Source organism: Lepisosteus oculatus, chromosome 19, assembly GCF_040954835.1.
Source record: "Lepisosteus oculatus isolate fLepOcu1 chromosome 19, fLepOcu1.hap2, whole genome shotgun sequence".
In the NCBI taxonomy this organism is placed as follows: domain Eukaryota; kingdom Metazoa; phylum Chordata; class Actinopteri; order Semionotiformes; family Lepisosteidae; genus Lepisosteus; species Lepisosteus oculatus.
In genome coordinates, this window is record NC_090714.1 from 15,790,364 (window position 1) to 15,814,553 (window position 24,190).

Consider the following 24,190-nt stretch of genomic DNA (forward strand, 5'->3'; position numbering starts at 1 on the left):
GTGGCACTCTCATCCGGTCCTGCAGTAAGAGCCCCTCAGGATCAGTCCATGTAGAAATCCGTGGAGTATCCCTGCTTCTGGAGAATGGTTAACAACTTCAAAGCAACTTTCCTCCTACACATTTTTAGGGAGTTTCTTCGGTTGCTGGCTTTGTGGATCAATCTAAATTAGTGTGACTTTCTTCCCCCCCATTTATTTTAATCTAAACTAATTGCTTTCCTCTTATGTTTCACCATTTGCATAAGCCGGCTTCATTCCCCGTGAAAACTAAATTCTGGCTCTCTGGAAAACCTGCCAAAAACCGAGCGCAGGTTGTTGTTTTTTTCTGTGCAACCAGATTTTTCCCTCCAGACTCTTCCTGAAAGCAGCCAGCCTGAAGGCCTGTCCATCCTGTCTGGACCTCAGCAAGATGTCCAAAGGGCTCACCGCTCACGGACTTAACTCAGTGTTTGTTCAGTGTCTTCTCAGAGGAGGAAATCAGCAGGACATCCTATTCACTTTCACTCACACTGTATATCCTGCATGTTCTCCAGTCTTCTCTGAAGCTCACAGGACCCTTGCCGTTATTAGCAGGAATAAGCTCTATCTGCAAGATTCATGGAGAGCAGCTTTGGGAAATCAACAACAAGGTGATTTCATTACAGCATCTACAGAGCTGGGGCAGCATGGTGGCAGGTGGCTAGCATGTCTCACAGCTCTGGAGCCCCTGGTTCAATTCCTGGAGTGCTGTCTGCACGGAGATCTCATGTTTTCCCCGTGTGAGCTTGGGTGTCTTTCAGGTGCTCCAGTTTCTTCCTACAGTCCACGAACATACTGTTAGGTTAATTGGCTTCTGGGTAAATAGGCCGTGCTGTGAGAGTCTCTGTGTTTGTGCCTGCCTGCCCTGTGATGGACTGGCAGCCAGTCCAGGGTGTACCCTGCGTAGTGCCTGTTGTTGTCTGGGACAGGGTCCTGCTCCCTCCGTGACCTTGTATTGGAAGTACTGGTTAGACTGGTTAGACGAAGGACGGACGGAATAACTGTGCCTGACGATTGGCCCTGTGCTCTGACACCAGTCGCAGAGCAGAAGGATTAGAGGATGACACCGAAACACACAAGAAACACTACAGTTAAAGTTAAAGGGCAGGTTTGAAACTGTTGAAATTGTGGGTTGCAGCAATTCCAAGGAATATTAGATTAGTGAAAGCAGCGTTTGAGGTTTTTAAAGAGCTTTGAATCAGAGCCCAAGAGCTTGGCACACCTACATAAGAACAGTTGCAAATGAGAAGAAGCCATTTGGCATATCAAGCTTGTTTGGTAGTTAGTAGATAATTGATCCAAGGATCTCATCCCGATGTTTCTTATTATAATAATAATAACTGATAATAATAAAAAATGAAACCAGACAATACAGGAGAGACTGTAAGGCAATCAGACATTGTCCCTGATTAAAAGGTGAGTTTTAAGTTTAGATTGGAGAAGAGTCAAATAATTTGACTCTTGGAGAGTCAGAGGAACAATGGAGCGGTGACAGGAAAGGCACAGTCTCTGAAAGAACGAGATTTTGTCCCCGATACAGTGAGCCTCAACAGCCTACTGAAAGGAGTGTCAACATGGAGGAGCTCAGAGATCATGTATGATGGAGCCAGATTGGTAACTTTTAGAGCCTTGAAAGTCAGCAACAAGATCTTACATTGAATACATGCCTTAAACATAGGAGTGATATGCTGCCAGGGTCTGGTGTGAGTAAGAAGTCTACCTGGAGAGTTTTTTACATGTTGCAACTTGCTGAGAAGAGTGTTAGGATCTAATAGACTTGCAGAAATCAAGCGTTGGAGTTGTAAATGCATGGATCAAGTACTCAGCCTCAGACTTTCATAAAAATGGACTAATGTGGGCAATATTTCTAGGGTAAAAAAAGGTCTTAATAGAATATTTGACAAGATGTTCAGCCCTCCCAGATTCCTGATACATTAAGTGAATGGGGAAGCCATCTGTGATGACTGTCAAGCTCTCCAGCTTTTCCAGCTGCCCACATTTGTTGCCCAACAGTACAATTTCTCTTTTGTCACTGTTTAGCTTCAAGGAATGTGATGTCAACCAGAGCCTGATGTCACACAGATCAGAGATAAGTGATGGAGGGGGGAGACCAGGGTGGGAAGACGTTTTAACGTAAATCTGAGTATCATCTGTATAACAGTGAAACTGCAGACCGTGTGTGTATAATCTGACCAAGAGAAAGCATATAAATAATAAAGTGCAATGGGCCCGAGACTGACCCGTGCGGCACACTGTGATTGGCTGGGGCCAAGAGAGGAATTTACAAGGACCAAGAGAAACAAAATGCTTGTTGCCAGTCAGATAAGAGCAGAACCAGCTACAACCAGTACCACTGATAAACAAGAACGTTTGCAAGTGACAGAGCAACAGAAGTAGCTGTATCAAAAGCTGCACTAAGATCAAGGAGCATAAGAATACTTATAGCCCCCAAGTCAGATGCAGTAAGCAAATCATTCACACCTCTGACAAGAGCAGTCTCAGTGCTGTGATTAGATGGAAAACCAGACTGGAATGGTTAAAAAAATCATTAACTATTACATGAGCCCGTAACTGATGTGCAACAATGTGTTCTAAAACCTTAGATATAAAAATGGTAAGTTAGAAATTAGTCTGTGGTTCATCATTTTGTCAGGATCCAGAGCCAGGTTGCTTTAGTATTAGAGTGACTGATGTAGTCTTTAAAGCATTGTGGACTATGGAAAGGGAACTGTTGATAATATTGCTGATTAAAGGGCGTGGATTTTGAAAGAAGTCAATGATATCAGATTCCACAACATGAATGGTAGCTTCCACAACCCTCCCATAATCTATAGTTATTTAGACCATTAAAGCCAATGTTTCCAAATGTCAGCAATGTGATGAGTTTCCTTGCATGTGAAAACATCTTTTCCTGTATTAAGTCTTGTCATCTAAGTAAAATACATTGCTGGCCTAAAACTGAAGCCTGCACAGCTCTCTCCTGTGGCCTGGCCGGATCAGACAGGGGCAGCAGTGACCTGACCACTTACTCTTGCAGGTTTAAGAATCCCCGTTGTAGAAAGTAAAATGTGCATTTTAAAAGCAATAACTCCCCTGACATACTGCAGTCCTTTCATGAGATTGCACATCGTGCAGAATCCTCTTTTAAGCCAGAGAAAGTTGACTATCAAAAAGAAGATACACCCCTTTGTACTTATGAATCGTATCTTGAATCGTGCTGGACACTACAATGTGCTCTCCGCTAAGCTGTGTCTTTTGGTTCGAGCTAGTTTATGACTGGAGGGGCGGTCGTTGTCTTCAGTGTGAAATATGGAAGGAGGTGTGTGGGGCCTGTGATTTATAAAAGGAGCTGTTTAAAAAAAAGTGGTCTAAATGAAATTAGTTATAAACATATGGGTATTTTAACCAGCTAGCTCCTTTTACACTAAAATATTCAGCATTAATGCTCCAGAACTACTATAATCAGCTCTGTTCTCATCATTTATTCAGGACGTACACATTAAATGTGACTGTAGGGGCATCTTCTGGCTACATTATGGCTTCTGGGTGGAAGATTATTAGCAGGACAAAGTATCTGGGGGGGTCATTAATTCCTGCTGTATGCAGAAAGAATGCTTCCTTGATGCTTAAACAGCACCTAATCAATCTAATCTTTTCAACAATATTGCGTCTGTGCATTTTTCTTTTCATAAGGCACCTCTCCCAAAGGCAACACCAGAGTTAATTTTAATCGGCCGAAGACGACTACGACGGCAGCTATACTGACTTAATAGCATGATGAATGCTTAACGAACTCCAGCGTTAATGAAAGAAACGCAGAGCTCCTCTGTCTGGCTCCTATAAGTGCCAGAAGCGAGTTATAGAGGAAATCGCATCTCCTGAGGCTCCTGGGAAAAAAACCCAGAGAAAAGTCTTATGAACCTGTTTTACCTGATGTCCTGGACAAACTGCTCTTCCTCTTTGATTCCCATGTTTACTCTTATTTTAATTAGCTGAGAATATGACATACCTGCATCATCATATCCACCCAGTCCTGCCACAACAGCATTCTGCTTTGTCACATGTTGGCTCTATGACATAATTATGAACTTCAGACCACATGAAAAGTGACAGAGAAGAGGAGGGCATTTGGTTTGGTGTGGCAGATTGATCTCAAGATCTCATCTAGCTGTTCCTTGAGAGAAGCCAGGGTATCGGCTTCAGCAACCAGGTCGGACAGCCTGTTCCGAACTCTAATAACCAGGAGAGTCTCCTGTTCTTGGTTTTAAATGTACTTTCATGTAGTGTCCACTTGCTGTCCTCTAGTTCATGTTTTTGTCTTCCTTTTGGAGAAGTCCACTGGATTGACTTCATCAATGCCTTCAGAGATTTTGAATAATTCCTGCGGGTCCCATCACAACCTCCTCTGTTCAAGACCGAACAATCTGTCAGTGTAGGACTCTCCCAGAATGGCATCTGTTGGTCCTCTCTGATCTGATTCCAGAGAAGGAATAGCATTTCTTTAAATGATTTAATCATTTTATTAATTAAATTAAATATTTCTTTAAAAATTGTTTTTTCGGTGGATGCTGTGCTCTGAGTTTGTTTCATTGCTTACTGAGAAGTCCATGGAGATCTGCACAAGGATAAATTTAGAAAACTAAGCCTATCTGGTGGCCAGAGCAGTGCTGCAAAATTCCTATGTGCTGTCGTGAAAAGTTTAATTATTTGATGTAGATCCAGGTCCCATTGTGAACAGACAGAGATTGATGCCAATAATCTTAGGTCATGAGGGATATTTCAGGTAATCTGCTAATGTTATTCCCTGTCCGCCAGGTGGTGAAATTAGCAAGGTACGGTAAAGTAATTAAGTGGTTGTCCCTGAGCAACAGCAGACTCAGGTGACAAAAGACTCTCGAGCCCCTTGAATGTGACCAGGCACAAGGCTGTGGAAACGAATCTGTCAAGATAAAGGGGAAGTTCGTTTACACCAGTTATGGAATTGCTACAATAATGTAGCCAGGTTTCATTTTGCAATCCACATTTTCTGTTCAGATCTTCCAAAAGCTGTTTTTTTTTAAACAAATTGCGAGCTGTTGCGAAAGTCAAGACTCACCATTCCTTTGCAAACACACAACACACAACACAGATGGAAAGGGACAGAAATATCACATCTTTTCTCAAGGGCAATAGGGTGACAGAACTGCTGGGAAATCTAGGATTGTTCTCTGATGTTATTGGACACAGGCTGGAAAACCAGTTCCTTGAAATACTGCAGGCACATAAACTAATGTGACTGTGTCTGAGTCACAGAAGAGGAATTCAGAGGGCTTCTTTACTATTGAGTTCTAATGCATCTTAATCTCATGGCATGGGTAAAGTCCTCTGGTCCTACGAGCCTTTCTTTATGATTTTGATAGTATGTAAAACTGCCTGCGGCCTGTAAGTGATTACAGAAAATTAATTTGGTTCAGTCTGCTTGTGCATCCTGGCTTTGAGTAGCCTTTTCTGTCTGAAGGAAGACCAAAAGGATAATGAAAATAAGCTCAGTTTGATGATTTAAGTTGCACTCAGAGAGAGAACAAACAAAGAAAGGAAGAGAGCACAAGAGAGAGAAAGAGAGAGACAATTTGGTCGATTTCCCTCGTATGTTCACTCTGTTTTTAAGCTTCTAAAGCTCCTTCTAATCTGGTGCTTTTTTTACTTCGAGGCATTGTTTAAGGCTGTGAAGTCAGATGGTTTTGGTGAATTCATCAGGCGCATAAAAAGAACCAGAAAAAAGTCTGTAATTTAACTAACAGTCTTCTAATGCAAATGAAGCTTAGCACAGCCCTGTACCACACCATTTTTATTTCTCGCTAATTCTGGAAGAGTCCAAACACACACAGAGACCCCTGGGAATTTGGTAATTGTGGACTTTGTGGCACATTCAATTAACGCCCCCGGCAACATCTGTCAGCAAGACAAGTCTAAGGTAGCTCAAGCCTTCATTCCCAAATGTTTTTAGTACCTCCTGCTGGACTACCAGCACAACAAGCAGCTCACTTCCCCCTGCCTGACACTAACACTTCGTCCTGTGGGTCACTGTGTTTTCACTATTGGATTCCACTCGCCTTACTGCCTCTGAATTAAGTCCGTAAAGTCCTTGAACAACAGCACTTCCCGATTCCCTCGCACTGCCTGTTGCACACATGCCTCCACACTCATTCAGTATATGAACCGTGTACTGCAAGTGTCTGTGAATACCCGAACCCTCCAAATGAAATGAAGCCGGGACATTTGGCTGAGTGCTCACCCAGTGAGGCTACAAACACTGTCCTTTCATTCTGTCCTCGCGGGTTTGAAAACCTGCGATAACGAGCGTGTTCCTTTCGTCTTCACCTTGCCCTCAATCCTCTGAGATGCAGCAAAAGTGCCCCGACCCACTGGTCCTGCTGGTTAACTTTCAAGGGGCACTAGGATCGGAAAGGCTTTTTCTTTTTTGCAGAAGCGCAGAGCCAAGCCTTTCTGGAAGTCTCCTTTGATTCGGTGCACTCTAACAGATCTGTTCTTCCTCTTGAAACAATCATCATCATTTATTATAGGGTGACCCCAGTGCCAGTGGCTTTAACAGCTGTTGAATGCAATGACAGTGCACTGCTTGAGATCAGCACTTAATCACATTGTATCCAGATCTCAGGGAGACTTAATGGACCCATTACTTGCCTCGATTGCATTTCCTGGAACTTTCTGCTGCTCATCAACATCTGCCGATAAAAAGCTATCTGAACTCACTCAGCCTACAGCCTCGCAGAGAGTCAGTGTGAGAAACAATGGAAACCAGGCAAGCTGGCAATACAGATCCCCCTTTCATTTCAACCCTACTGACAGTCACAGCAGACAGGGGGTGGGATCCTTGCAGTTCACCCAACACAGCAAAGCAGGTCTGGGTCACCTCCTCTTTGAAAGGCAGTATTTGAATAGAAACATTAAAATTTGAAAGCGTTATGAAACAATAGTTATTCCTGTACCCATGATCCAGGGGGAAAGCTCGGGGGCTTCATTGCAAGAACGGCGTTAAATCTTATTCTAAAGTCCAGTGCTTCCTTGCCTTTCGTGGCCGGCCAGAACGAATGTCATTTCAGCACGCAGGCTGCACTCTCCTGTCAGTCAGCACAGCTGCGGTCCTGTTGAACACACAGGCCTTTGATAATCGTATGCAAATGCGAGGTCAGATGATTCCCCACACCTCCAGTTTAATATAATCTCATGTATATATGCAAATGCATTCCTGAAGCTTCTTCACACATATTGCTAGCTCAGTGGGGATTCTGACACGCAGGGGCATATGAATTTCATAATCTCACCTAGAATGTTTTACTCTATTGGCTGTCAAATGAGATTCTGCATCAGGTAGGAGATCTGTAATGATGAGTGGCGACTGCTTCAGGTCGGAAGAAACGAGCAGCCCCTTCATGCAGAGGGCTCAGCCTCAGCGCTGGAAGAGGCAGTGCTGTAACCCCCTGACCCTGTGAGTCTGGGCACCTCGTTTCTCCAGTGTAATGCATCGGTTTACGAGACTGACCTATTGACCCCGACATGGAGAAAGAAAGCCGAGATGAAATAGCTGTAATTCTCCACCCGAGCTCGCCGGATGAGCCGCTGAAGAGCTCATTCTTGTCACCTTGAGATCCACTCGTACCCACAGCGGAGCGCACGAGCAGCACGGAGTACCACGATTTTTGGGGCATCACTAGTCACCCTGCCCCATTCATTGTGGTATCTGCTCTGGTCAACCCGGGAACGCTCCCTTGTTACGAAAGTGGGATCACAGCATCCAAGGTGTCAGGCTGCTGTCCTGCCTTTGACACAGGCGACACGCCCTTCCTTTGTAATTTCTGTGCCCCCGAATATGTCAGGCTCTCAGACATGAAGCCCAGAGGCACAGCACCCGCCTCAGCACACTGACCAAAAAAGCAGATCTGCGGCTCGGCTTATAAAAAACACAGAAGGGATGATTGGAATCTGGAGATACCTAATTCCCAGGCCTCCTCCAGAAACCCCCTATCCAGCTCCCTCACAGTCAAATTCAGTCGGCTCACACTCCCTCATCAGCCGGGGGCGAAAGGACAGCCAGGAGCATGAGGCTGAAGCCAGTGCTACAGCACTACAGGGACTGTGAGCTCCCCAGTTCTAAAACTCTGCTTTGATGCACAGTACACTCCCGCCACACAGATACTGCAGCCCGTCTATGAAAAGGACTTCATCGATACGGTAACGTGTATTTTTTGGAAACGTGTCTCTGTTGTATGGGACAGTCTCCCCCTTTCAGAGATTAGTTTGCCTTTGTTTCATGGGGATTCCTGTTCAGATGGCTAGGAGTGTAACACGCTGTGAGCCGCAGTGCGATTTGCGCTGCCTCTCCGATTCTCCAGGGGCAGACCGAGCCCCTCCCCTCCCCACAACAGGTCAGGCCTGGGATAGAGGTGGACACCTGCTGTCGTGACCAAGCTGGGATGCGAGTCGTCATCGACAAGATCAGTTAACAAAGATACGCAGTACAGGTATTTATAGAACCTAACGCACCATTCTCATACCATGTTATGGTAAAAAAAAATATATATATATGCACGTCAGTGAAATTGATTTTCATGGAGGAAAACCTATCGAACGAAAATAACTTCCAGAGCACCCCCTCCCCCATTCTCCCGCTAGAGCCTGCCTTTCCAACCTGCCCTTCTGATCCTCTCCATCGCAGGGCTTAGCTTCAACCAGGTATTTATTAAATCGTTAAATAGCTCATCAGCAGTGTCGCCACAGTAAAATAAAAACAGTGGAGGAATATGGAGGCATCAAAGCACTGCTACAGAGCAAAATGCAAGGGATGCATGAAGAGTAGACCTAATATAATAATAATAATAATAATAATAATAATTTTCTGCTGTTTTAACAGCCCAGATGAGGGTGTGTAAGAGACTTAAAATTAGCTCCGTTTTCAAGGTCCCCTTTCCAGAGTCTGAGCTGGGAAAGTCAATGCAACAAGCCATTGAATGCACAACTGACATGTCTCCTTTGTGGCTCCCTGGTTTGAAACCTTCCGCTGTCTTCAAAGAGAAAGAAGGCTTGTTAATAGCAGCAGACAGCTCAACAGATTTGTACAGGTGTTAAACTACAGATATTGAAAGCCATTTGCTTTGCTGCGGATGTGTGTTTTTTCAGTTGCAGTTGTATTTCTCACCTGGTGACGGGAGAATCAGTCATGCACGATTGCAAGGTCATTATACATTATTGATGGTTTTCGCATTCCCTTGGGCTTTTGATTGGGCTACAGTACATCGAACAAATGAACTGCATTAAGGAGAAAGATAAACTACAAGCAGGAAAGAGCCTTTGTAATACATCGGATTCCCAGATGACTGGACTTCTAGCGCTGACATCAATAGAGACGATCTTGGATAGAAACCATTCATTGAAATGTCTTGGATTTCAATTGAAGCTGATTGCTAATAATTCCTCCACCCTGTCAGACCAATTTGTCTCCGTTGTGTTCCAGTGCTTGACAGGCAGCTAATCAGTTACCAGTCCGGACTGACAATTACACTCTTTTATGTCCTTTCTTACATGTTTATAGCCGAAGTAAAGGCACAGTGTTAGACCAAACAGGAGGCAGGGTGACAGTGATTTGAGAGGACCCCACGAATGTTGTGAAGGAATTAATTTTATCACAACATGAAGTCAAAGTCGGTGGAGACATTTCTTGCTTTACTGTCCCCTTCATTGCTAAAGGAACTTTTCCTGCAGCTTTATTTTTTCAAATGACAGGAAGCTCACTGATGGAACAGGATGGTAATTAAGTTGAGGATCCAGCCAGAGTAAGCAGATATTCTAAGGAAGAATTTTAATTACTGTCGTTGTGCTTACTCTGAGTAGAAGCTAAAAACCACATCACTGTTGCTCCAAATGAGTAATAGTCTCGAATTCCAGACTAGATATGGAACACCTTTTTTACAAATACTTTTGAGGTTTTGTTTCTTTTTCTGGTAGCAAATAAAGAAAGGGTTTTAACCAAGATGGACAGCCTGGGGATAGAGCTATTAACAGGTCTCCTTGTGTCTGTGTTGGTTTTCTCCAGTTTTCTCTCACCTCCTGTAGTATCTTTGCTTTAATATTCTCGTATTAAAGATAACGTTCGGGAAGCACTGCACAAACACGCTCTCAAATGTCAAACTCTCCTGCCAGTATAAAACAATATAACATCCGGGTAACCACCACAAGCCTAAGTAATAAGTAGAGCCCTCTAGTGGAGTGTTAAATGTATTTCAGAGTACCTACAGATCCCGTTATCAATCTACCACACCTCCTGGCTGCACTCTGGGTGTCTCGAAATCATCCCCTTGTGTGCTGCAAAGGAACAAGTAATAGGTTTATTCCATGCTGAAAAGAGAAGAAAGAAAACACAACGTTTTGGCCGTGGAGTCTTCTTCAGGTGTGATATATATATATATATTTCTTATGCTTGTCATAGTGTCTTTTGAAGTGATGCATAAGGTTTGACAGAGTGCCCATGAGACAGCCAGTGCGATTTACTCCATGCTGAGACCTCAGGCTCATCTGCACTAGAACACCTTGGAAACCAGCTCGGATCCATCGGCATCACACCACATTGCCGATGGTGTGAATGTAATGTGCTAACAAAACAAAAGGAGTTCACAAATTAAACCGAATAACGTATGAATTATTAACAGACCGGAGTCTGTTCCAGCAGTCAGCGTATGCTTTACGGTGGACCAAAGTGTTGTCGTTTCGCTCCACACATCATTTGTCCTTGCAGGAAGGGGAAGAAATAAGCGTTAGTTAGAAATCTGCCCAATTAATGGTCAGAGCCAAGGCCTAGCAGAAAGAGATCAGAAATCAGATGTGCTGGAATTCGCAAAGGTGGCTACATGGTCTATTTCCAAGGTGTTGCAAAGCCAGAGACAAGCCTCAGGAAGAACAAGGGAAGGACAAGGACTTGGCAGACGTGGCCAGCCCTGACGATGTGTGAGCCATTACCACTAATTGCTCTCATTTTTCTTTACGCAAGCTTGCATGCTGTCCCTGTCACACTGCTTAACCAACTGGAAACCACTACGCTGTGGGTGCGAGACTTCCGTCGCTGGAACATCTGACGAGTATCAGCCCCTGTTTAATTAAGATCAGCCATCAGCTCTAGCAAATAATTAAGATCTATTCTGGAAGACCCGAAACCGCTTTCCCATGGGCTGATTGAAAGCCTATCATTTTCCTTCTGACTCCATCGTGGCGTGTGAGTGAAGCCCAGCTCGGCGAAGCGCAGCAGCACTAGGGACTGGAGTTCGACTGCACGGGCGGCTCTGCGTGCTCCTCTCGCTCCCCAGGCCTGAGCTCGCTCTCAGTCTCCAGGCGCGATCAAAGGGAAGCACTTGTGCCCGGAAGGTCGTGGGTTCAAATCCTGGGGCGAGACACTTGAGCAAGCGGCTTCACCTGAAGTGCTGCAATAAAATACCCAGACTGGAAGGGCAAATGTAAGTTGCTTTAGATAAATGTGTCGGCCAAACTAACTAGCAGTAAAATGAATGGAGTTTATTAACAGATGTTTGGGAGGATGTTCAGATCCCAAACTTGCACACCCAGATCTTTCCTTCGCATGTCTCTCTTGCATTCTCTCTGCCTCCCCATCTTGCAGCAAACTCCCTGGGTCTAGTGAAGGGTTTGGGAAGCCTATCCTCAGCTAGTCGAGTCACTCCAAACTCTCTATCACGATCGTTAGCATGCTGAACTAGCTCTTGCTCAGTTTGATAAAAGACAAACTCAACTGCACATTTGCACCACAGAGCAAAGAGGTAAACAGGGAAAGGCACCATTCAAAGAACAATAATCAAGGTGAATACAAAGATCGATGTCTTGTTTTATTCTGGAGAGTGTCAGGGGAACATGATTTTGTTTGGTCACACTAGCAGTACTAAAATTTAATTTACCTGCATTTATCCACGATGATTTATATTCGAAACGGTTGCTGTGCTGTGACGACGTAAAACAAAGTAGCGTTTTTATATAGGGGAGTGGCGTGGCAATTTGAGAGCTTACGTTAATTAGATGAAAGCAACATGCAGTATATGAAATCCACCAGTGGATAATTAAGACTACGCGCAAAGTACTGTATAGTCTGCTTTAAGCCAGCACATTAACATGGAGTCTTTCTTCTGCTTCCAGCTGCAAATGCTTACAGTGAAACTGAACAGAAATGGCAGCTTTAAGATTCGCTAACACTGCACTGTGCATTTTTAACATTAAAGACCTGTTAGCAAGAGGAAAGCTGTTTGAAGTTCATGGCTAAGATCACAGGCATCATCTGCTCAGCATGGGGCCAGCCTTAGTGCTTTGCGGAGCTCAGGGGACGCCCCACTCTTCCACTGTCTTTTGGCTGAGCTGCTTTAATTTGGGGGAGCGCCGGGTGGGGGTGGCGGGGACCATGAATCACAGCATTTCAGGCGGGCTGCAGCTGTCAGTGCAGCCCCAGGTCCCCCTGCTGGGAGCCCACACCGCCACAGCGCTGTCTGAGGCCAGACCTGGGATAATAAAAGTGGCCGTGCTCGGCCAGTGTTCTCAAATAGCCATTGCAGCCTTCAAAGAAATGTCTTTTAGCCACCAGCATATTACTTCTAGTGCTGGTGATTTTGTAGTTGGTTATATAATGTGGGGATGCAATGCCCAGCTACCCTCTCTCTGCCTACCTCCTTTCCAGCCTTCCCCTGTGTCTCAGGAGCTTCTGATCTTGCGCTGCCTGGCAGGGGAGGGGGAGAGTGGCAGCCGAGCTGGGCGTGACTGCGGGAGGAGATGCCCTACTTGCTGTGCCGCACTCAGCCAGATCTCTCCCTGAGCGTAATGACTATCCCGGGCATGCAGGAGCGCGCGCCCATTAGCAGCACAGAGCCCGCGGTTTTCTTCTCCTTCGGCCGCCTCTTTCTTTTCCTTCCTCTTTGAGGCTTGTGATTAGTTCCGATTTCCCCTCTTCTGCCGTCCAGACTGACTGATCGTCGCAGTCTGCTCGTTTTCATGCTCTACACATAGAAAATTGACCAGCCTTTGCAACAGGGTCCGCATGCTGGAACGGATACATAATTCATAACCAGTCCATGCAATGGAAAACATGCCATTTTCAAGGGTTTTTAGCTAGTGGTGATCCCTTGAATATTTGCTCTGTCTCTCTCAGCGGAAATCACCACTGCTCACACACATTCTGCAGGTACAGAGACACAATGTCAAAAAGGTAGAGGAGAGGTATTACCTGCTGACACGTTTTATCACCTTGACATTGCCGTTTTTAAATTGGCGGTCCAGGGCCCTCGAGACTTAATTTGAAAAGCGTTTCTCTGGAGCATTTTCCCTGTGGCTCTGAGCTGCAGCGAGCTCTGTCAGGGGGATTGTATTGGCTTACTGTAGCCATCCCGTTAATCTTCCTTATTGTAAGGTGCCTTGTAAGAACGTAAGCTTTCTGCATCCCCCAATCCCTGCTTCCATTCTCTGTGTGTCTTTTGACAGAAGGAGCTGAGCTGGGGGAGCTCACGGGCCACACTCTTAAACACGTTTGTGTTGGGACAAAGGCAGAAAAAAAGAGAGGAAAGGCACCAAACTGAAAAACAAGCGCGAGTGCGACAGAAATTAGCATTTCCCCAGTGGCGTTCTTTGTCAAATCCCGCTCAGGTACTGCAGGCAGCTTGGATGGAGACAGAGAAATTAGCTCTTTCTCATTGTTAAAGTGGAGCTGTACTGTCATTTGGGTGTTTGGTTTTTTTTTTTGAGACTCTGGATACCAGGTGTGTAAGCCCCTCTATTTCCTCTGAGCATGTATCTCAGAGGAGGCACTGTGGGGGTACAGCATCAGAGCACAGAATTCATTTACCGCACGCATGGAGCCCCCGAGTATCACTGAAAAAGAAATATTTACCAGAATAAGCTGGAGATTCTCCCGAGTTCTCTGTGGAATGGCATACTTGCACGCAGACAAAGCACATATTTTTAGAAATGACTAAAAAGTACTGAGAGCTGTATAAATGGTTCCAGGATTTTTACTGTTTAGAGGCGAGATGCAGGAGTTGCAGAGGAGAGTGGTTATTTCTTTAGGTATAAAAGAAAGAAGAAAAACACAAGGTTTCAGCTTCTTCAGGTGTGGCACGTATAAACAAATGAAAGGCTCCGGCTCATTAGGTAAAGTGTAAGGTCGTGCCCTCTGCCTCAGGCATTTCAGCATGTACCCACAATGCCTTTCGTGGCGGCGGTTTATTCCGTCGGTGCTGTGCAACAGGAGGACGAAAGGAGATCTTCTAGCACAGCCTCTCTCATCCTGGGAGTGCAAGTCACATACGATATGATAAACAGAAAACAAACACATTGCGCATGATGCTCGGGTTTACAGCTTGACGGCCATAAAAAACAAAGCTGAGAGAGTCCAAGCCCATCCTGCCACGCTTCAAGGGAAAACTCTCTCAAACACTGAAGTCAGTTCTGTTAATGAGATCAATAATAACGATGTGGACAGGGAGGCAGTGGTGTGGGGCACAGTTCTGGTATGTGTGTGAGTGTGCAGAGGCATGAAAAAGGTTGGGAAACGCCTGCACTAGCAGAAGGGCAGACTGCTGTGTAAGTGATAATCTGTGTGCCGAGAGTACATGAGATCCCTCATGAGACCGCCCATCATGCTTTCAGCTTCATAATATCAACTGGATATGTTTTTACTGCACAAGTCTGATAAGACTGAAAATGTGCAGGGTTTTTTTTTGGTCAGTGCGTGTGATGAAGTTTTTGGCAGGTTATGTAATTGCAGATATGCTAAACTCAGCAAGGGAACGGCTGGGCCCGAGGTTGCTAGGCAACATCAGAATGGGGGCATTCCCATCCCTTCCTGTCTGAATGCCACACCAAGGCCCCTGAGACAGAGAGAGCGTCTCCCGGCACAGGACGATGCTGGAATAGCGCAAACTCAAAGCACCGAAGACCGAGAACTGTAATTCCATCGGTGGCCGACTCTTGTGCATCATTTCATATGTATTAATTAATGCCTGGGAAGTCTCAGGTCTGTCCTTTAAACCAAGATGAGACACACCCTTGTATGTGCGTGGTCTACTCCTTAAGCAGAAGTCACACAACATCTTACTATTTCTGACCTGTCTGGAGATCTCATTTGAATGCGTCCATCAATAAGCCCTTTTTAAAGCGGCAGTAATGATTTTGTGCCTCTGGTTTTTAAATTTAAGTCCGTACTCATACAGAAGTGGGGAGTGTGTATGTATGTGTGTGAGTCAGGCCTCTGGTTTTTGTAAAAGTGTCTTTTGACTTGTAAGTCAAAAGACATCATGCCTGTCCACCAGCTTCCAACACGTAAGCAGGCAGGACTGTGACCTGAATCCAGGCCTGTCTGCTCTGAAGAAGTTATTTCATCCTTTCTGATGAGTGAGTTCAGCCCTGGCCGTTGTTCACTGCTACTCTGCATGACAAGAGGCTTCCAGAAGAGACGTGAAGAGAAAACTGCTGAAAAAAAGAGCCGACCACTGTTCTTCTGCTAGCCTACAGTACTGCTCTTAACATTACAGATAAAGCTACCGACTTTGCACACTGGTTGGCTGATAATCTCTCTCAATCAAGGAGGAAAGAGCAATGTTTGGCAAATCAATTCTCCCACAAATATTTCCCTCATCTGGCCAGATGTCAAGTCAGACAGATATAGCTTCTCAAAAGCAGAATGGATGCACCTGCACACCTTAAACATAAAAGTAAACATTATTCTGATGAGTGGGGGTGCCATGCACATTAATGATGAGGATTTCTGTTCAGCATTCTTTTTGTTAGTACTGTGTATATCAATTACCTTCAAAGAGGGAGCACTCCTTCAAAGAGGGAGCACTCTGTACCATCAGGCTTGAAAATGTATTTTACATTTCTCTGGGTCAGGGGAACATCCCTGATAATTCATCAATGGATGCAATATTACCTCATGGCTATTCAGAATTATGACACGAAGGACACAGGCAAACCAATTCACCTGATTTCTGCACCAGCCTTTATGGCAACCTGCTGGCTGAGCTTCAGGAGACACAGCAAGATGGCCTGCCTGTTAGAATAAAGCATCTCTCAATTAGAAAACAGTAAAACCAACGACCCAGGTTTAATGGCAGAGGGGAATTTTTACAGGAGTAAACAGTGCCGTCAGAGCTGAATGGCTAAGGTTTATTGCCTGGGATGAAGCCGGTTGGAAACAGTGTTCCAATACAACAGGAGAGTGAGCAAGAGGTAGTGCCGACTCTGCACCAGCTCTCTGAACTCGCCTTGCAACACTTCTCTTGCACAGAGAGACCTCAGCATGGCTGTCCTGCGGCCGAGTGGTCACCACAGGAAGTGTTTTTCTGCACCCAAACTGCAAACCGATGCTTCACTGCTGTTAATTTTTCACTTTCCAGCCTTTGAGCCCATAAAGTGACAAAACCAACGTCGGCGCTCTGTTCACAACCCATACATAATGCAGTAGGCCTCTGCGCCGCATTGGAATGGCTACAAAAAGACTACAGCAGGTCAAGACAACTGGCAAGTGTGACCCCCTCACCAGTCATGAGGGCTACTGGATTCCCCAATCCAAACCATAAGAAGAAATACAAATAGTGTGAGTGTTCTTCCCCTGGAAGTATTGGTTGATGACTAGAACAACTGGCCAAAGTGTGCCAGCATCAACCAAATGGAGACGTATTTTCAGCATCCCCAAGACCCCAAGAAGTGCTTGTGGCCAGAGGGCTGTGGGTCACCCACACTGACTGAGCTAGTGGGTAGGATGGCTCTTGATACCAATATCCTAAAGCCAATCTTCAAGCAATGCACATGCTTTATTCACCTTATACACAGGGTGTGACACAAGGACTGTGTGCTCTACAGCTTCAAAGCAGGGGGGGCTTTTTCAATGAGTGACTTCATCTTGTTAGCCAGACACGACTGGTACTGATCCACCACTATCACCTCCACACCGCCCCGCTAGACCACCGATAATGAACAAGACAACAGGCAGGGTGTGAACATTTAGTCACCTGTTAGTGACTGTTTCTTAACCAGCAATTCTGCATTAAAGGCAGTGGCGGAAAATTAAAAAAAGAAAAGCTTCTTAATTAAGTTCTGATTATTAATGGACCGAGAAGCACCACTGAGTGTTACTAATAGAAAAAATAGCAGTGGAAATAAAATGAGTAATGCTGATGTTTGTAAGAAGAACGAAAAACTCATTTAAAACACCAGAAAAGGTTGTAAATTACTTTAAGGCCACAAGTTCAGTTCTATAATGAGCTGAAAAGACATGAAAATGCTATTTTTCAACAACCCCCCCCCCCCCCAACATTCTCTGGAGGTAAAAATTTGTACTAACTGCATTACAAGTGCTAACGATGAAGCTGTCACAGCTGTAGAGACATTTTACAATTTGCAATTTAAAATAGTTGAACCAAAATTGTTTTCATTCTTGGCAATGAATCGGAGTTTCCCTACTAGATGCCTGACAGTACTGTAGGATAACGAGGATTCGAGCTGAATCTCAAATTCATATGGAAAGACATTTCCCCACACAGGCGATCATGAAAACCACCTCCTGTAAAAGCAGACTGCGGACTTTTTTCCACCATGCAACAGCATTCTTCAAAAGCCTGGCTTTCATCCAAATCAGGAGGTCATCACTAATGCTGCAAATATAATTTTTTTGCCGCTTATCTCTTAATAATCACACGAGTGCTTTCTAATCATTTGGCAGGGCTGCTACCGTTTGTACTGTGTTATGGCAAGAGCTTGCACAGTGTTCAGTAAAATCTTTGCTCTCAAGTCCCAAGAGCCAGGGCTTTCCAGCCTGACTGATTGGACAGCTCGGGTGTTCAGAGGTCCCCTCGCAGAGAGCAGGATGGAGGCCAGTGCATCCCTCTCTCTGTGTCCCGCGCCTCGCTGAAACACCCCCTCTCCTCCCCACTGGGACTACAGGCGTGGGCGATGTCCACAGCAATAAATGAAGCGAGCTGTCCACGTAGTAGTAGGCTGGGTCCATTTTATTTCATTTTATTTCGCTCGTAATGGAGCCGAAATGAGAAAACACTAAATGGGCATGTGTGTTTGGCAGTCATTAGGAGACTGGAATGGGAATTTGCAGGCAGACCAGACGAATGATTCTTCTTAATCATTACAGCACTCCAGGGCCGGGGGGAGAGCCGCCATCTCGGTTTATATACGTCTGTCATTATCATAATGCTGTGCGAGAATCAGAATCTGTCTTAGCTTGACATTCTGCTGCACCGGCTCTCCCCCCACCGTCCTCTGGCTTAAATGAGCACGTGTAAATTAAAGCACACATGTCCAGTCCTTGCCTGCAAGCTAGCTGGGCCTGCTGCTAGAGGCAAAGAGCTGAGATCTTTGCTGCAGGGGGAGAGGTGAGGGAGACAGGTGCCATATGGGATTCTCCTCCGACACACTTTACTGTGCAAGGAAGACTCCCCCAGGCAGCAGTCTGTTTTCTCACAGACCCTGGCCTTGAACCCGCAACTCTCCCCCTGCACACCAGTCCTCCACTCCAGGCTCTCCTTCGAAAGGGGCCAGCTTGCCCAGAATGAAACCGGCTTCTGCTGACACTCAGGACACTATTGTCAAGGATTATGGGAAGATTCTGAGGTGTGCCGGGAGTTGCATAGATTCCCCAGAGGACTTTATAAACTCTTTTCACTGATTAATGATAAAACAGCCTTGGGCCAGTTCCCTAGTGGGATTAGGGCTTTGGCTCCTCTTGAAAATTAATGTAAAACCCCGTTTGTTTGCCTGGTTCCTGGAGTGCTCTAAGCTGGAGTGCTGTAAGCATTGGTGTCTTAAACAACAAGGAAACTTAACTTCATCCAGTACGTCAGTGGCACAGAGCAGGTGTGGAGGTGAGAGGAGATCATTGAGCCCATTTTGATCATTCATTTGCTTGTATTTAAGTTCTCCAAGAACCTCATAAAGCCTTTGTGTGAAGAATTCCATTGACTCCACAGGTACAGCTGTGCACTGCGCAGCCATGAACAGTCATGATAATAAAAGGTAAAACCACAATATTTAATCATTTGCAGTCAAATACTTTCTCGGGTCTGGTGCCCAGCTCTGTGATGTAAATGTGGCATGCAGAAAATCACTGCGGAGTTCTCCAGGGCATGGCTGAGGTGCACAGATGGACTATGAACCAGCCTGAGATGTAGCATTGCCAGCCAGCTTGGCTGTTTTTTTGGAAAGGTTCCCAGATTTTGGGAGTTCTGCCTGCAATGTTCCTCAGCCCTGAGAACGGCTTGGGCAGTGTCCAGTCAGAGTTTTCTCGCCTCAAAACCCCTGAATGAATGGATTTGCCTGCTGGCAGACACCACGATGAGAAAAGAGGTGTTGGAGCCAGTCAGGAGATCCACAAAGACTTCACAGTATATCATGCAATCCCATCAGTCACGCTTTTGCAATGAAAATCTCACCTCCTTAGATCTGCATTCCTATGCCAGAACTGCAGTAGTTGATTTATTATTATTATGGTTACTATTCATCACTTTTATCCCAAAAGGTATCCCCCGAATGATCTGAAAGAATCAGTTAGGAAACAGGAATTTAAATTCAGGACGAATAAGAAGACAGAAATGATTACAAATGAGCCATTTGGCACAAGTACAGTAGCTGACTTGGCTGCTAGTGACTAATCTGAGGACTTCACTCAGTCCTTTCTTCAAAGAAGGTAGTGGATTCTGGGTAGTTTCTCCCAGACCCCCACAAGCACAGCTGCAAAGCAACACTTACAGCCAGGTCAGGAATGCCACGACAAACATACAGTAACAGTAGACAGAAGAAAAACAGAAAACCAAATGATCAAATAGAGATTTTTTTTTTCTTTTGCTAGTGTCTGAAGATTTATTTTTTAAAAATGATTGCTTATCTTCAACAGAAAGACATTAGCTGACCATTCTGGAAAGCTCCTTCTAATGAATGCACAAGCTCATTCCTATTCATTGTACAGAACCTAGGAGCTGAATTCAGTTTATAAGCTCTCTCTTCTCCTTGATCGTTGCTAAATAATGTGACCATGCAAACAAATTCAACAGGACGTAGCTTAGACACCGTTTTTTTTGTAACCGTTAATTCCATGGCTTAGTTTATGATGTAACACTTTCTGCATTTGCTGTCGAACATGTGCATCTGTTATTTCAGAAAAGAAGAATTTGAAAAGACTGGCATTCAACCTTGACAGAATGGTTTTCCTTGATTCAGTGTAGATTCATAATTTCACAACTGGTATTGAAAGAGCTGCACCTCAACAGAAATCCCACCTAAAGATGTAATGCAGAATGCTGCAGAAATAACTATGATTTATTGCCAAAACATAAAGCAGACATTATGCAATGTAACCGTTTAAGATGGGCATAACACTGCAAGCTCTGATTTATGTATTCCTCAAACCCCTTCCAGAGCAGTATTGTGTCGTGTTCCATAAAGAACGTTTTGATTCTAGTAATTTAACACTGCGGTGTGAAATGAATACAAAATGGTGGAAATTTGATTCTGACATCCCCCTAGCAAGAGAAGGAATGTGTTTCGACATTAACACATTAGTACTAATGGCCAGGGCACACTGTGAGCAAGCAGCCAGTCTAGATTAGGAACTGTGTTTTAGGAGTTCTCATTCTTCCCTACAGCCAGTCTGTGTACAAACACAACTGAAACAAAGAAAGAAGAAAAATCCACAAGTCAAAATGCAATTTTCCACATGCTGATAAATTTCAAATACTTTTGGAGTTTTATGATTTCACGGGTTCCCTACGATGCAGAATAATTTGACCATTACAGCTCACACGATTATGCGAACAGTGTGATATAAACATGTCTTTGCAAATGCTTGAGCAAGCTCGATCATTGTCGTCATTGCTCATGCTTGGTTTCAGGACACTGGCTTATAATATAATGGTGTTCAGTCCCTCTGTGCTTTGATGCTGTTATTCTCCATACCTTTCTGTAGGGACTAGGCCTTTTCTGATTTCATTTGATTGAGTCCAATCAGTCGTCACTGTGTTTGAAGGAACCTAAATCAGGAAAGAGTCTGTCCATAGTACTGAAAGAACTAAATTTAATGTTGTTTGGAAAAAGGTCTCAGGGTTGTCACCTGGGGATTTTTGTTACAGGAAAAAATTGAAAACCGATTACATAAAATGAATACTTAAAATAAGTGAAAAGAGAAATTCTGAAAGTGATAACAAGCTTTGGATATCTTTACATGTATAAATAAGAATCTATGGCAACTTTGTTTAACAAATATTTTATATTTAGAACCACATACATTTTGTGTAATTCAGTTCAAAGAATAATAAATCAAGCATAGTTCTATTATGGTCTAAATATGGTCATGAACAATATGTGGTTTGGATGCTGCAAAACAAAAACATTGTCCTATAAAATGCTGCAGTATTTACTATGGTGAAATGTTTTATTGCTAAGTTCTGTGCCCTGTCAAAATATTCTGCTAAGAAGTTCTTGCTCTCTACATACAGTCCACAACTACTGGCCAGACCTGAGACAGCCAGACCATGTTATACAAAAGCACAGGCTCCACAGAGTAAAACAATCAAGACTTTAAACACATTATTTTCACAGCTGCGTATCTAAATACAGGTGCCCTTCAGCAGACCACAGACACAATGGAGATGGATCACTTGTTTTCCTAGCTGCGGGTACTTTGGCCTTTATTAACGATATTGAGTTTGATGGAAAAGGAATAACTAGAGCTGATCATATTTTGACAGTGGTATTTTTTATGTGTCTGCCTGCAAGTGGGACCACACAGACACTTATCCAATGGATCAGTGGTGAGAAAAAATGTAAGCTTGTATCTTCAATCATGAAAGTCAAGGGCCCGTATTTTAAAATGAAAGTTTTCTCTATCCCCTCAGTTCATCAGCAATTTAAGACATGGACCATAGCTGGACAAATTATTCATGTCTAGAAGACACTCCGGGCTTTGCCTCTGGAGCTGGGGGCCCCAAGATTTAGGCATCTGACCAGTGTTTTCTGTGCTTTAGGTATTTTAGGTATACAGGCGATATAAATAGCTCAGTCGAGAGAGTGATGCTGGTTGTCACTGAGTAAATGATGTAGACCGAGGTTCTCAAACAACATTCTCTCCTGGTCTACAACAACTCCCCACTGCAGAGCAGGGATAAAGGGTTCACCTGGCAAAAACCACACTGCCTGCTCTGAATTTGTAATATTTGAACGATACATGTCTAGGGAAATGAAACCAAACCAGATTCTAAAAAATGCACTGCAATAATGAAAATAATAACTACTAATAATTACTGTTTCAGTGTGTTACCTTAGGCATTATTATGTGGGACGATTACATGCCCCTCTGCAACCTCCTCCCTTCTCTGTTCGGCTTTTTGTCCAAGTTCACAGTCTCAGAGGGGACTTCTCCAGCTGCAGAGAGCAGGAGTATCACTGATGCAGCCGCAGGGCCTAGACACTACCTCTGCATTCACACCTCTGTGGAGTTCAGCGGAGCAGAACACACCTGCCACAGGCAGGAGCCCGGCAGGGCCAGGCCAATGTGTGTGTGCACATATGCGCACAGACACATACTGTTCAGGGTACACGACCGGCACATGACTGAGAATGCAGTGTCCGCCTGTCCCGGCACCACAACCAAACCAGTGAGCAAAGATCCATTTAAAGGGGAGCTATTTTTATGTTTTGTTGTTAGAAAGAGTCAGCATTGATGACTGCTTTTCACACCGCGATACAATATACACAGTAACTTGTAAAAACCTCCACAGTACGTCACAAAATAGACAAAATTTCCAGGTCTGTGCAGCACCACATTCTGCAATTCACGACAAGGCAACAAAACTTCAGGTGACCTGTCCGGCACCATTACACTGTAAACAACAGGCTTGTGTATACATCTCTTTTAATCCAGTAGAAATGTTGCTCTTCATTTTTAGATGGATTTGCCAACAATTACTTCTTACTTGTCAATTCTATTTGCTCATACATCACATTACATTACTTGTCAATTCTATTTGCTCATACATCTCATTACAGTGACTAGTGAGCAGGAAAGGCTTCACGTCCCAGTTCGGGGGGACTCGAATCCGGGTTCGCAACAACATGGCGACTTACAGTACTTTCACAAGGTTCACAATTTTGTGCTTAATTGGAAATTCGTAATTTTTTTCTGTACTGTCAATGTATTTATTTTGTTACTGAGATTTAATCATTTGGGACTGCAGTTCACCTTAAATATACTCACAAGAACCACTGATACCTGACACCCGAACCATGTTTCTCTCAAAAACTTCTGCACTTTTGCTTTTAAGTCATACCAGTGTACAACGCTGTAACAGCCTTCCCAAGAGAGCAAACATTTGACATTGTCTATTTCACTTAAGAGTACCTGACTACTTCTCTCAGCAAGCGGATCTTGTTGTGCTAAGTGCTCCTAAGCTTGAAAAACTCGGTCAGAATATCTGTAGTGTGACCTGGTAGCAGTGGGGGATTTTTCAGAAATTCTCTCTCCAAATAGAGAGGCAGAAAAAGTCATCTGGCTGCTGAGTGTGGCTCTCTCTCCCAGAAGCTTGCATCTTTGACGTTTTTCTTTCAGATAGTGGAGAGGTGAGGGTTCAGGCCTAAAACCAGACCCGTGGGATTGCAGAGGAAATTTCTCTGTGGTTTTCGTAGAGTGGCACTTGAACCACTGGTAGTAAGACACACTGAAGAGCTTCTCACAGCACAACCATATCTGCAGCATTATAGCTCACGAACATAACAGCTGTGTTTCTGTTTTTCTGATTTCTCTTAGACAGCTGTATTACCTGCATGTTAAATTCACAGCCAGCTCGTAGTATTGACTGACATTATGTGGATTAATATAGATGTTTGTACTGTTGACCCTCTTTGGAAATGAAGAAATGATTAAGAAGAAGCTTGCTATTCTTATTTCTTTATCCACGTATATTACCCTTTTCTTCCCAAAGAATTTCATTTCATCCACCACTGAAATGCAGCTCTGACATGAGTAATGTGGTCTTACCTCACATCTTTATGTGTACTTTAGGTCTCTCTCCGCATGTTGCATTGGGCAGACATCGGTGCAGACAGGGCCTCCGGGCAGCTTGTCCTGTAAAACACAGCC

At 44.3% G+C, this 24,190-nt stretch overlaps 2 protein-coding genes across 3 annotated transcripts in view; one reads left to right on the plus strand and one right to left on the minus strand.

The window, feature by feature from the left end:
* The window catches only part of cpped1 (calcineurin-like phosphoesterase domain containing 1), a 174,954-nt gene that overhangs the window by 91,722 nt on the left and 59,042 nt on the right, over window positions 1-24,190 (minus strand). The window contains exon 2 of the mRNA XM_069181008.1: window positions 24,089-24,175. The gene's annotated coding sequence lies outside the window, so the exon portion shown is untranslated. The remainder of the gene's footprint in view (window positions 1-24,088; window positions 24,176-24,190) is intronic.
* Window positions 1-24,190, plus strand: part of shisa9a (shisa family member 9a) — an 84,135-nt gene that overhangs the window by 24,539 nt on the left and 35,406 nt on the right. The gene's annotated exons all lie outside the window — the stretch shown is intronic.